We start from the raw sequence: 12289 nt of genomic DNA, 5'->3' as shown, positions 1-12289 counted from the left end.
TAGGATTTTAGTAATGAATAATAAGGAGGAATTGTTATATGGTGAATAATAGGAAATAAAAATGACAAAACTGGAAAAGCATATGCAAAAATAAAAAGTAATACATACAACTAGGAGGAAAAACTAAAACGTATTCATCTTAAAAATTAACAAATTCAAGCATAGTTAAACTATATACAAATAATCTTACTACTAATAATTCGTATTTAAGTCAACCAGGACTCAATCGTCATAGACACTAAGCAATTTAAACCGCATACATTTAATATGCTTTCTAAAGGATCAAGTGTAACCACTCCTCAAATGGTAGTGAAAAATAGGGTCCCAGTAAATGCATCTAACAAAGGTTATATTGATTGAAAATTTTACGAAAAATATCTTTTTTTGATTAAAATTTGAAGCGTGTTAGACACTATCCTTAAGGATATTTTACCCGATATATATAGATATATATGTATATTTCTCAAAATTCAACAAGCTCTTCTAGTAGAAATTAGGAGCCAAAAACTAAAAAAGATTTTATCAACAAAAAATCCAGCACTAGAATATATTTAAAAAATTATCATTTTTTCTATCTCATGAAAGTAAATCCAAAGAAGCTTATATAGGCAACCAGATGGACCAAAGGGTTCTAACGTTCTGAAAAGATCAAACGTCCCAATATCGAAGAGTAATATAAAGTCTCCAAGACTAATGAAGAATTGACTAAATGAATTGTGAATAAAGGCCTAATAATTAGGGTAATGACAATAAAGAATATGATCCAATTGGCCGAAATAAACGCTAGATTTAGGGTGTGTTTGGTGTGAAGGAAAATGTTTTCCATGGAAAATGTTTTCCTAGAAAATGTTTTCTTGGAAAACAAGTTGATTTTTGACTTATTTTCTCATGTTTGGTTGGTGAGTAGAAAATATTTTCCGAAAAAGATTTTTAGTGTTTGATTTATGAATGAAAAATGTTTTTGAAAAATTTCTTTTATTTTTACTAGAGTAGAAAATAATTGTTGAAATTGAAAATATTTTTTAAAAACAAACTTAATGTTTTTGGGGGGTGGGGGTGGGGGGGGGGGTCGAGGGTAGGGGAGAAAAATTGAAATTTTGAAGTTAAAAATATTTTTTAAAAACAAACTTAAATTTTTTTTTTGGGGGTTGGGGGGGTTGGTAGAGGTTGGGTGGGTGGGGGGTCGAGGGTAAGGGTGAAAAAATGAAATTTTGAAGTTGAAAATATTTTTTAAAAACAAACTTAAATTTTTTTTGGGGGGGCTTGGGGGGGGGGGGGTCGAGGGTAGGGGTGAAAAAAATGAAATTTTGAAGTCGAAAATATTTTTTAAAAACAAACTTAATTTTTTTTTTGGGGGGTTGGGGGGCTGGTAGGGCGGGCGAGGGGGGGGGGTCGAGGGTAGGGGTGAAAAAATGAAATTTTGAAGTCGAAAATATTTTTTAAAAACAAACTTAATTTTTTTTTTTGGGGAGTGGGGGGGTGGTAGGGGGTGGGTGGGGCTGGGTAGAGAGGTCAAGGGTAAGGGTGAAAAAATGAAATAATATTTTTTAAAAACAAACTTAAATTTTTTTCTTTTTGAAGGGGGTGGGGTGCTGATAGGGGGCTGGGGGGCGAGGGTAGGAGGTGGGGGTGTAAAAAAATAAAAAATTGAAATTAGAAATATCTTTTAAAAACAACTTTTAATATTTTTTTGGGAGGGGTGGTGGTAGGGGGTGGGGGTAGGGGTGAGGGTGGGGTAAAAATATTGAATTTAAAAACAAACTTTAAATTATTTTTTTTGGGGGGGCTGGTTTGAGGGTAGGGATCAAATAAATTGATTTTTTCAACAATTTTTTTTTAAATTAGAAGTTGAAAGAGAGTTTTGGAAAATGTTTTCCTTAAGTTTTGAAGGGAAGTCATTTTCCTTAAATTCGAGGAAAATGAGTTGATTTGGAAAACATTTTCCAAAACATTTAACCCAACCAAACATGAAAAAATTGGAAAACATTTTTCGGAAAATGTTTTCCTTCGTACCAAACACACCCTTAAAGGAAAATTAATAGTCACTCAATGCTATTCAATAAGAAATGAATCTAGATAATAATATGAATATTTTTTTTAGATACTAGAATTATTTTTCCAACAATACTATCGATTACCCTAATAGACATATTGCCTAATATTAATTATGTATTGAATTTTTTCCTTGCATGTTTAGGAAGCTCATAATTTCTACTGATTTAAAAAATTCGTTGTTCTAATATATTTAGAAAAGGATTACGTATTGTCTTTATAGGATTGAAAAACCTTTCTTTTTATATGTTTGAAACTATTTGGAATTTATGTATAGAGATTTTATCGGTGACAAATAAACGGATTAATCACATTTTGGAGGATTGAAAATGAAACGAATTGATCCACCCATATGAATATGAGTAAAAAAATGAATTGAGTAAAACGATCCAATTTAATCTCCCAAATAAAGCCAAAATTTTCAAGTCTTTAGCTAAGTTAATTGAAATCAACTTTAACAAAAAAAAATCTTACACAGAATGTGAACCCGAAAATGGGTTTCACAGCACCATACTTGTCACTTGTTAGTTTCTATCGAAAATAATAATAACGAGCAAAACAAAGTTGCAATAGTGTAAAAATATGTTAATATATTCCTATACATATTTACATGATAGTACTTTAAAACTTCAGTAAAAGTAGACATAATATAATGCAGATTAAAATCTTCTCAAAATAATCCAGTAAAAAGTAGATAAACACAAATTGATATATAAAATACTGATTACCTTATTGTTCATCTACTTTGGTCTCAACTTCCCAATGACTTATATACCCAAAAACCATATTAACCCAGTTGATACCCTCACATGGTCCCTAACACCTCATGGCTTTTTCTCTACAAGTTCTGCTTATAAACTTGTCATGGATAATCATAGTATAACCATATAGAACACTAAGGATTTCAATTAGATCTGGAATCTGAATTGTCCTAACAAAATTAAATATTTTATGTGGCTGTGTAATTATAATCGTCTACCTACCTGTCATTATCTTCATTCCATAGGTATTAATATTGAACCTCTTTGTGTCACATGTAGAAGGCCCAAAACATTACACATATTTTTTTACATTGCAGCAACGTCCATAGATATTGGGACAATTTAGGTATGTTGAATGAAATCAGGGAGATAGCTGATTCAAATGATGTTGATTGGCTTAATAGCTGCCGTAAAATAAAGAAAATAATTATAAACAACAAGCTAGACTGGAGTCTTGCTTTTCCCTTTTATATTTGGAATATATATATGGCTATCTAGAAACCAAAATTATCATAACAATACTAGAGATAATATCCCCATGTCCACTCCCTACGCGAGAACCATGGAATTTATATATTTAATTGGAAAGGACACAAGGGGAAAAGGTAATACAGAAGATAAGGATGTTGTTAGTTGGGATCCACCGAACTACGGATATAAATTAAATATAGATTGGTCCTTTAACCATAACACAAAAATAGGGGAGCACGGGGTGTTTTGTGTGACTCCGCTGGGAATTGGGTAGCTGGTTACAGTGCAAAAATTAATGTAAACTCATCAACCAGTGTTGAACTATCATCTCTATTATAAGGACTTTTTTTAGCTGAAAAATTGCAGGTTCAACACTTGGAGATAGCAACTGACTCACTCGAGGTAATTCAGTTTCTTCAAAATGAAAGAGATACTCATACAAATATTTTAAATGAATGCAGGGATTTGATTAATAGAATGGGGAAACCCCAGATCTTGTATGAGTCTCGAGGAAAAAATAAAGTACCAGATCTGCTAGCCAAAGAAGGCTAGAAGATGAAACTAGACAAACTTTTTGAAGAATGAAAAGTTCCCTCTTTGTTTGTTCGGAAGATACTAGAAGCAGAAAAAGTGGATAAGCCCCAATGTAATTTGGATTGTAACCCCATTAGGTGGCCAGATCTTTCGCACGCTAATAGTAATGCAACCACCTCTGTTTGTATTGATGCATAATATTTCGATATAATATCCCCTCTTTTAACTAAAATAGAAAAAACCATCCCAATGACTTTTGTATTAACAAAAATTAGCCTTTTGGTCGGTGCATTTCAGTTTCCTTTGTTAAAACTTTAGGTTGTCATCTTCTATTTTATCATAAATTTTTTTCGTTATTATTAATTTTTTATAAGAAGTTGTGTTATATTATTATGTTCATATATAATGTAATTTGTTTTCCTTTATCTTTGTTAAAACTTTATGTTATCATCTTCTATTTTATCATAATTTTTTTTGTTATTATTAATTTATTATAAGTAGTCGTGTTATATTATTATGTTCATATATAATGTAATTTGTTTTCCTTTATCTTATTGATTAGATTGTATTTTCGTGTATCAATACCAACATAACTTTAACTTTTGATATCAATGACAAAATTTTATTCACAGCATTTAATTCAATTCCTTAATTATTAGTGTGATGGTGAGTTATTATGTTTCTCTCTAAATACATTTTTTATCTTGAAAATTTTATGCTATTTTTCTTTTTAAAATATTGTACTTATTTATTTTTTTAAATCAAAGATGGGCTCTAAGCCCCTGTAGACAGTGAAGTTTTATTGATAAATCCATACTAAATTTGGATTAAATCTTAAATTCATGATACGTTGACCAAGTCAAATTATTGGTTAATAAAGTTGGATTAATATTTATGTCAGAATTATATGACTTAAATCAAGTCCAAATAACATTTGGGCCAGTCCATTAAATTGACAAGATGAGCCCAACTCATATTCTTCAGGCCTAGGGGTCAAAATTGCTTGGACCAAAATACCCCTAAAGTCCTAGCTCAAGCTTATATAAAGAGGTCTTCATAAGACCAAAATATATACACACATACATACACACAGAAATACATAGTTGCTCTTCATTGGTGATCTGCAAGTCTTCCGCATACAAAGAAGTCTTCGCTCCAAGTATTGAGCTGCAAGTATTCCGCCAAATCAAGAACATCTGTGGAGAGAAGAATCAGGGGATTACATATCTTTTTAAGAGATTTTATAAAGATTGTAACCTTCGCATTAATTCAAATACAAATATTATTGTTTGCTTGCTATTTTTCTTTTCCTGTTTACTGTATTTCAGGATTGAAACTTTAGACGCTTACAAATTGGCACGCCCAGTGGGACAATCTTTACCTCTCATCTCTTCTCTTCAAGACAACCAAAGTTCAAAAACACCGAGATGACTTTCAAGAAGATCAACTCGAAATCCACATCTGCATCCAAATCTGGATCTACATCCGTATCTGCATCTGGATCAAAATCTCCATCTGCATTGAAATCTGCATCGACATCGAAATCCGTATCTGCATCTGCAAACACTGATGGATCCAAGTTCTGCATCGATGTCGAAAACATCCTCGATGTTACTGCGGGAAGCATGGGACCTATCACAAGGAACCAAGCCAAATTGCTGGGACAACAAGCCTCACGAGTGCCGTCAGAATCTGCTACTGTCTTTGGTTTGTCTCCAAAACATGTGAAGTCTTCTACAAAAGCTGCAAAGGAAAACATTGTTGAAATGGTCGAGAGGGTTCTTGCCCAATTGAGCCCATCTACATATGAGAAGTCCTTCGCTTCGGCTGACAATGATGTTTTAAGCACGGGATCTACCCCGCGTAACATGTTTTCATCTCATGTTAAGGAAAATCAACGCTACTCTCCGCCACCTACTATGGTAATGCACGCAATGGTGACTAACGCTTCATCTGTAGAAGAACAACTTGTGAGCTTGACAAGAGCTATTGAAGGTTTGACCAAGTATGTTCAAGATCAAGATGCTCGAATTGTTAAGCTAACTGATAGGGTGGAGGGCATGATGGATGAAGAATCAAGTCACGCACCTGGAAAACGTCCGCAAGTCCAAGAGACAGTCGATCGCCCCACAAAACATGTTGAATATGCTAAAGAGATCCAAGTTTCTTCGGAAGGAACGATCCCGATCAACCAAATCAGGGAGTTCATCATGGGTACCATTAAAGACAAGTACGAGGTTGCTACAAAATCCTCCTTGACATATGCAAGGCTATACACTGCAAGGATTGATAGTTTGAAAATGCCTGCCGGTTATCAACCTCCAAAGTTTTAGCAGTTCGATGGTAAGGGAAGCCCAAAGCAACATGTGGCGCACTTCATTGAAACCTGCAACAATGCTGAAACATACGGCGATTACCTCGTCAAACAATTTGTTCGCTCCCTTAAGGGCAATGTTTTTTATTGGTACACGGACCTTGAGTCTGGTTCCATTGATAGTTGGGAACAAATGGAGCAAGAATTTCTCAACCGCTTCTATAGCACAAGACGTACTGTAAGCATGGTGGAACTTACAAACACACGTCAGCAAAATGAAGAACCAGTCTTTGACTTCATCAACCGATGGAGGCATGCAAGTTTAAACTATAAAGATAGACTTAGTGAAGCTTCAGGCATAGAGATGTGCATTCAAGGTATGCATTGGGGTCTCCGCTATATTTTGCAAGGCATAAAGCCTAAAACTTTTGAAGAGTTGGCCACTCGCGCTCATGATATGGAGTTGAGCATGTCGTCGGTTGGAACTGAAGCACCACCTGTCCACGAACTCCGCAAAGTCAAAGAAAGGCAAGAATTCAAGAAAGTGGGAAAATATTTGCCAAAGACTGAAAACAAAGAATCCATGAACGTCAATGCCTCTCATGTGAAATTCACCACAAGGGTGGGCAATACGCAGAGTGCAAAAGCAAATTCTTTTGAAGGAAGGACAAATCAAAAGCTCACCTTGAAGGAAATGCAGCGGAAGGACTACCCATTTCTTGACTCAGATGTTTCTGCAATCTTTGATGAACTCCTTGAGATGAAACTTTTCCAGTTACCAGAGATGAAATGACCAGATGAAGCAGGGAGGAGTGATGATCCAAAATACTGCAAATATCACCGGCTGGTTGGACACCCTATCGAGAAATGCTTCGTCTTCAAGGATAAAATCATGGACTTAGCTCGCGAAGGGAAGATTGAACTTGAAAATGAGAAATTGAGTTCAAACCAAGTCAGTGTCACTTCTGACTTACCCAATCCGGTCATGACCTGCAATTTTGTTGAAGGAAATATGGAGCAAGACATTCCAAACACCAATCAGACAAGAATGATTAAGTTTGGAGACTTCGAGCCCATTGAAGTAAATAATTTGTTATATCTTCCTATACTAAGTGATGTGGCCTCTGTAGGAGAGGGATCAACAAGACAAGATGAAGACCTAGTAGATGATTTTGATGATTGGGGTTGGACTCTTGTGACTCGCCGTAGACACAGAAAAGTGAGTTCGTATAAGGAGTCAACAAAGCAACACGTCAGGGAAAAGATGGTAAGGAGACCCAAAACCAAAACTTTGATCGTGCATTCAAAGAAGAAGGAAATAAAGGTGCACCACTACCAAGAGCTGCGGAGACCCGTTACATTAGGATAATATTTGCCAAATTGGTGTTACACCAAATTCACATACGATGACACAAAAGCTCTATGTTGTAATATCGATGAAAAGGAAGCGAAAGATAAAACTCTATCATGTCCATCACCAAAAGATGCTCCACAGTCATCTCTTAGAGTCGAAAATGCATGTATGGCCAAAATCACATTCTCTGACGATGATCTTCTGTTTGGTGACACATTTCATAATCGCCCTTTATTCATGGTTGGTTTTGCACGTGAGAAAAGGGTGAATAGAATCCTTGTCGATAGAGGATCTGGAATCAACATCCTTCCAATTCGCACAATGAAAGAACTTGGAATATCAACAACAGATCTTACTGATAGTCGCTTGATGATCCAAGGATTCAATCAAGGAGGACAAAGGTCCATAGGGACCGTCAAAATAGACCTTACCATCGGAGAGTTGCAATCAAGCGTGTGGTTACATGTAATTGATGCAAAGACTTCATCTAACATTTTGCTTGGTAGGCCGTGGGTACATGAGAACAAAGTAATCCCATCTACCTACCACCAATGTTTGAAGTATTATGAGGATGGAGTTGCAAAAAGGGTTATTGCGGATGATAATCCATTCACTGAAGCTGAAGCTCACTTTGCTGACGCAAAATTTTACTTGAAGAAATATTCCATAAAAGTCGATGCCATTGCATCCGGAGATGTCGGATTCCCTAACAATATGGCTAAGGTAGCGGTCGGTAAGGCAAAAGTCGCAAACAAGGAAGATTCAAAGCTTGGCAATCCAAACAAGATGCCTAACGTGATTGGTGCCTTTTCAAGTAAAAAGGTCACACCCATTCTTCGTTATGTCCCAAAGGCAAAGGAGGACAAAGGACACTCTCTCGAGTTGTAAGAAAATGCGCTGGAAGGGTTGACCCTACCTGTAAGGCGAATTGATACGGTGAAGTCATCCACAAAATTACTTGGGAAGTCTGTGGCTCCTAAGTCACTACTTCACGGAAAATTTGTGTCCCCTAAGTCACCCCTATATGAAGCACTCCCAATGAAGCGTACAGAAGAAGGTTTTGATCCTAATGCTTACAGGCTGCTAGCAAAAGCTAGATTCGATCCAAACGAACCGTCAAAATTGGGGAAGCTTCCATCAGAACCTACTATGAGGCAACAACGTGAAGGGTTGGGCTACAAACAACCTCCACCTATCCGCATCTCCATAAAAAGGGTAAGCAACAACTACATAACTGTGGAAGATGAGTCTACTAATTCTAACAAAAGGCCTTCTGTCTTTGACCGACTTGGAAGCTCAACGAAGAGGATTTCTGTATTTGAAAGGTTAGGTCCATTGAGGAAGAAAAACAAGGTTTGGAGAAATAGCAAGAGTATTCAAGCATCTGCTTTACCATAATCTCAAAATGCTCCTAAAGACTTTCAAAGTCTAATCCCTTCTAGAATGAGGCGGCAGACGAACATTGTGGTCTCATGTGGAGAAGTACTAAAGGCAAAGTCGCATGTTGTGGTCTACACCAAGCAACGTGATGAAGAGTTGGAGAATGTTTCATGGTGTTACCATATATCTTTCAACGATGGAGAACCTCAAGAAGATGAAGATGCTAAAGATGCGCCACCCGAACTTGAAGAAGGAGTAAAGGTGACAGTTGATGCATTGAAAGAAATCAACCTTGGAACTGATGATCATCCAAAACCCACTTATGTGAATGCTTCACTGGCGAGTGATGAAGAAAAGGCCTACGTTGACTTACTCAAAGAGTATAAAGATGTATTTGCCTGGAGTTACAAAGAAATGCCTGGATTAGACCCGAAAGTAGCAGTCCATCATCTTGCTGTGAAAAGCGATGCACGTCCCATCAAGCAAACTCAACGGCGTTTTAGGCCTGAATTGGTTCCCGTGATCGAAACTAAAGTTAACAAACTTATTGAGGCTGGCTTTATCCGTGAAGTTAAGTACCCCACATGGGTTTTAAGTATTGTCCCCGTGAGGAAGAAGAATGGGTAAATTTGAGTTTGCGTTGACTTTAGGGATCTCAATAATGCATGTCCCAAAGATGAATTTCCACTTCCTATCCCTGAGCTTATGATTGATGCCACTATTGGGTATGAGGCGATGTCTTTTATGGATGGTTCATCCGGCTACAATCAGATCCGCATGTCGCCAAAGGATGAAGAGTTGACTGCATTTCACACTCCTAAGGGCATTTATTGCTACAAAGTAATGTCTTTCGGTTTGAAGAACGCAGGAGCAACATACCAAATAGCTATAAAAACATCTTTGATAACATTCTTCACAAAAATGTTGAATGTTATGTTGATGATTTAGTAGTGAAATCAAGAAAAAAATGTGATCACTTGCAAGACTTGAGAATGGTGTTTGATCTACTATGAAGGTATCAACTTAGAATGAATCCTTTGAAATGTGCGTTTGGAGTTACCTCTGGAAAATTCCTTGGCTTCATTGTACGACATCGAGGAATAGAAATTGATCAAGTAAAAGTAGATGCAATTCTGAAGATGGTAGAGCCAAGAAACATTCATGAATTGAAGAGTCTGCAAGGGAAGCTAGCATATCTTAGGAGATTCATCTCAAATCTAGCAGGAAAGTGCCAACCATTGAGCCGCCTTATGAAAAAGGGCACTCTTTTCGAATGGGACCAAGCTTGTAGTAATGCCTTTGAGAGCATCAAGTCTTACTTGACAAAACCACCAGTTTTAGCAGCTTATGTTCCTGGAAAGCCATTAATACTTTACATATCAGCTCAAGAAAGATCAGTGGGAGCACTCTTAGCCCAAGAGAATGGCAAAGGGAAAGAAAATTCCCTTTACTACTTGAGTAGGATGATGACACCAAATGAGTTGAAGTACTCGCCAATCGAAAAGCTATGTTTGGCCTTAGTCTTCTCAATTCAGAAGATGAAACACTACTTTCAAGCTCACGTCGTCCGTCTTATTTCTAAAGTCAACCCCATAAAATTTGTGATGTCGAAACCTGTCCTCAATGATCGACTAGCAAGATGGTATCTCCAGTTTCAGCAATTTGAAATTGTGTATATTCCTCAAAAGGCTGTAACAGGGCAAACATTGGCAGACTTCTTAGCAGACCACCCGATACCTGATGATTGTGAACTCACTGATGAATTACCTGATGAAGATGCAATGGTTGTTGAAGTTCAACCGCCTTGGAAGATGTATTTTGATGGGGCCTCACATCGCGAAGGAGCTGGCGCTGGGGTAATATTTGTCACTTCTCGAGATGAGATCTTGCCGTATTTCTTCACCTTAACGCAATGTTGCTCCAATAATGTTCCAGAATATCAAGCCTTAATACTTGGGCTTGAAATGGCGGTTGATATGAAGCAATTGCAATTACAAGTTTTTGGAGACTCTGAATTAGTGATCAATCAATTGTTGGGTAGCTATGAAGTCAAAAAGCCAGAATTGCGTCTCTATCATGACTATGCACAACAATTGATTAGATGGCTCGGAGATGTGACTCTTCAACATGTTCCAAGAAAGGAGAATAAGAAAGCTTATGCTTTAGCCGCTTTGGCTTCAACTTTAACTCTGCCTGATCAAGCACAAATCACTATCTGCCAAAAATGGATAGTACCACCGGATGTGGATGAAGAAAGCAAATTTGAACATCTTGTAGCTGTCTCACAGGCTTAGATAGTCGATTGGAGACATGCTCTGATTGATTACTTGTGTTACAATATACTTCCAGAAGATTCAAAGAAAATGACTGAAATTCGTCGTCGTGCTCCTAGGTTTCTTTACTACAAAGATACTCTATATCGAAGATCATTCGAGGGAGTCCTCTTGCGTTGTTTGGGGGAAGAAGAAGCAATTCAAGCTATGCAAGAAGCATAATCTGGAGTTTGTGGATCACATCAATCTGGGCCCAAGTTACACTTTCATATAAAAAGAATGGGGTATTATTGGCCAACAATGGTAAAAGATTGCTTGGATTATGCTCGAAGATGTCAAGCATGCCAATTTCATGCAAACTTTATGCACCAACCTCTTGATGTATTACATCCGACTGTTGCATCTTGGCCATTTGATGCTTGGGGGCTAGACGTGGTTGGACCATTACCTAAATCTTCTGGTGGTCACTTGTACATCTTGGCTGCGACAAATTACTTCTCAAAATGGGCTGAGGCTGTAGCCCTCAAAGAAGTAAAGAAGGAAAATGTTGCAAACTTCATCAGGGTGAACATCATTTATCGTTTTGGCATTCCTAGTTATATACTAACAAATAATGGAAAGCCATTCACCAATAAATTGATGGATAAGATCTGCGACCTTTTTGGCTTCAAGCAGCGTAATTCAACAATGTATTATGCTGCTGCAAATGGACTAGCTGAAGCATTTAACAAGACCTTGTGCAACTTGTTAAGGAAGGTCGTCTCCAAATCTAAAAGGGATTGGCATGATAGAATGGAAGAAGCTCTTTGGGAATACCGAACGACTCATCGCACGCCGACTCAAGCAACTCCTTATTCTCTTGTTTTTGGAACTGAAGCAGTCCTTCCACTTGAACGACAAATACCATCATTGAGGCTTGCCATCCGAGAGGGACTTACTGAAGAAGAAAATGCTTGTCTGCGCCTTGAAGAGTTAGAATCTCTCGATGAGAAAAGGTTGGAAGCTCAACAAAGTCTTGAGTGCTATCAAGCTCGTCTTTCCCGTGCTTTCAATAAAAAGGTTCGCCTAAGGTCTTTCCAAGTCGGTGATCAAGTCCTTGCGGTAAGAAGACCAATTATCATATCTCATAAATCGAAAAGCAAGTTCACAT

The sequence above is a fragment of the Solanum verrucosum genome, unplaced genomic scaffold, assembly GCF_900185275.1.
Source record: "Solanum verrucosum unplaced genomic scaffold, falcon-dt-bn FXZP01000115.1, whole genome shotgun sequence".
Lineage (NCBI taxonomy): Eukaryota > Viridiplantae > Streptophyta > Magnoliopsida > Solanales > Solanaceae > Solanum > Solanum verrucosum.
This window is presented reverse-complemented; position numbering follows the sequence as displayed.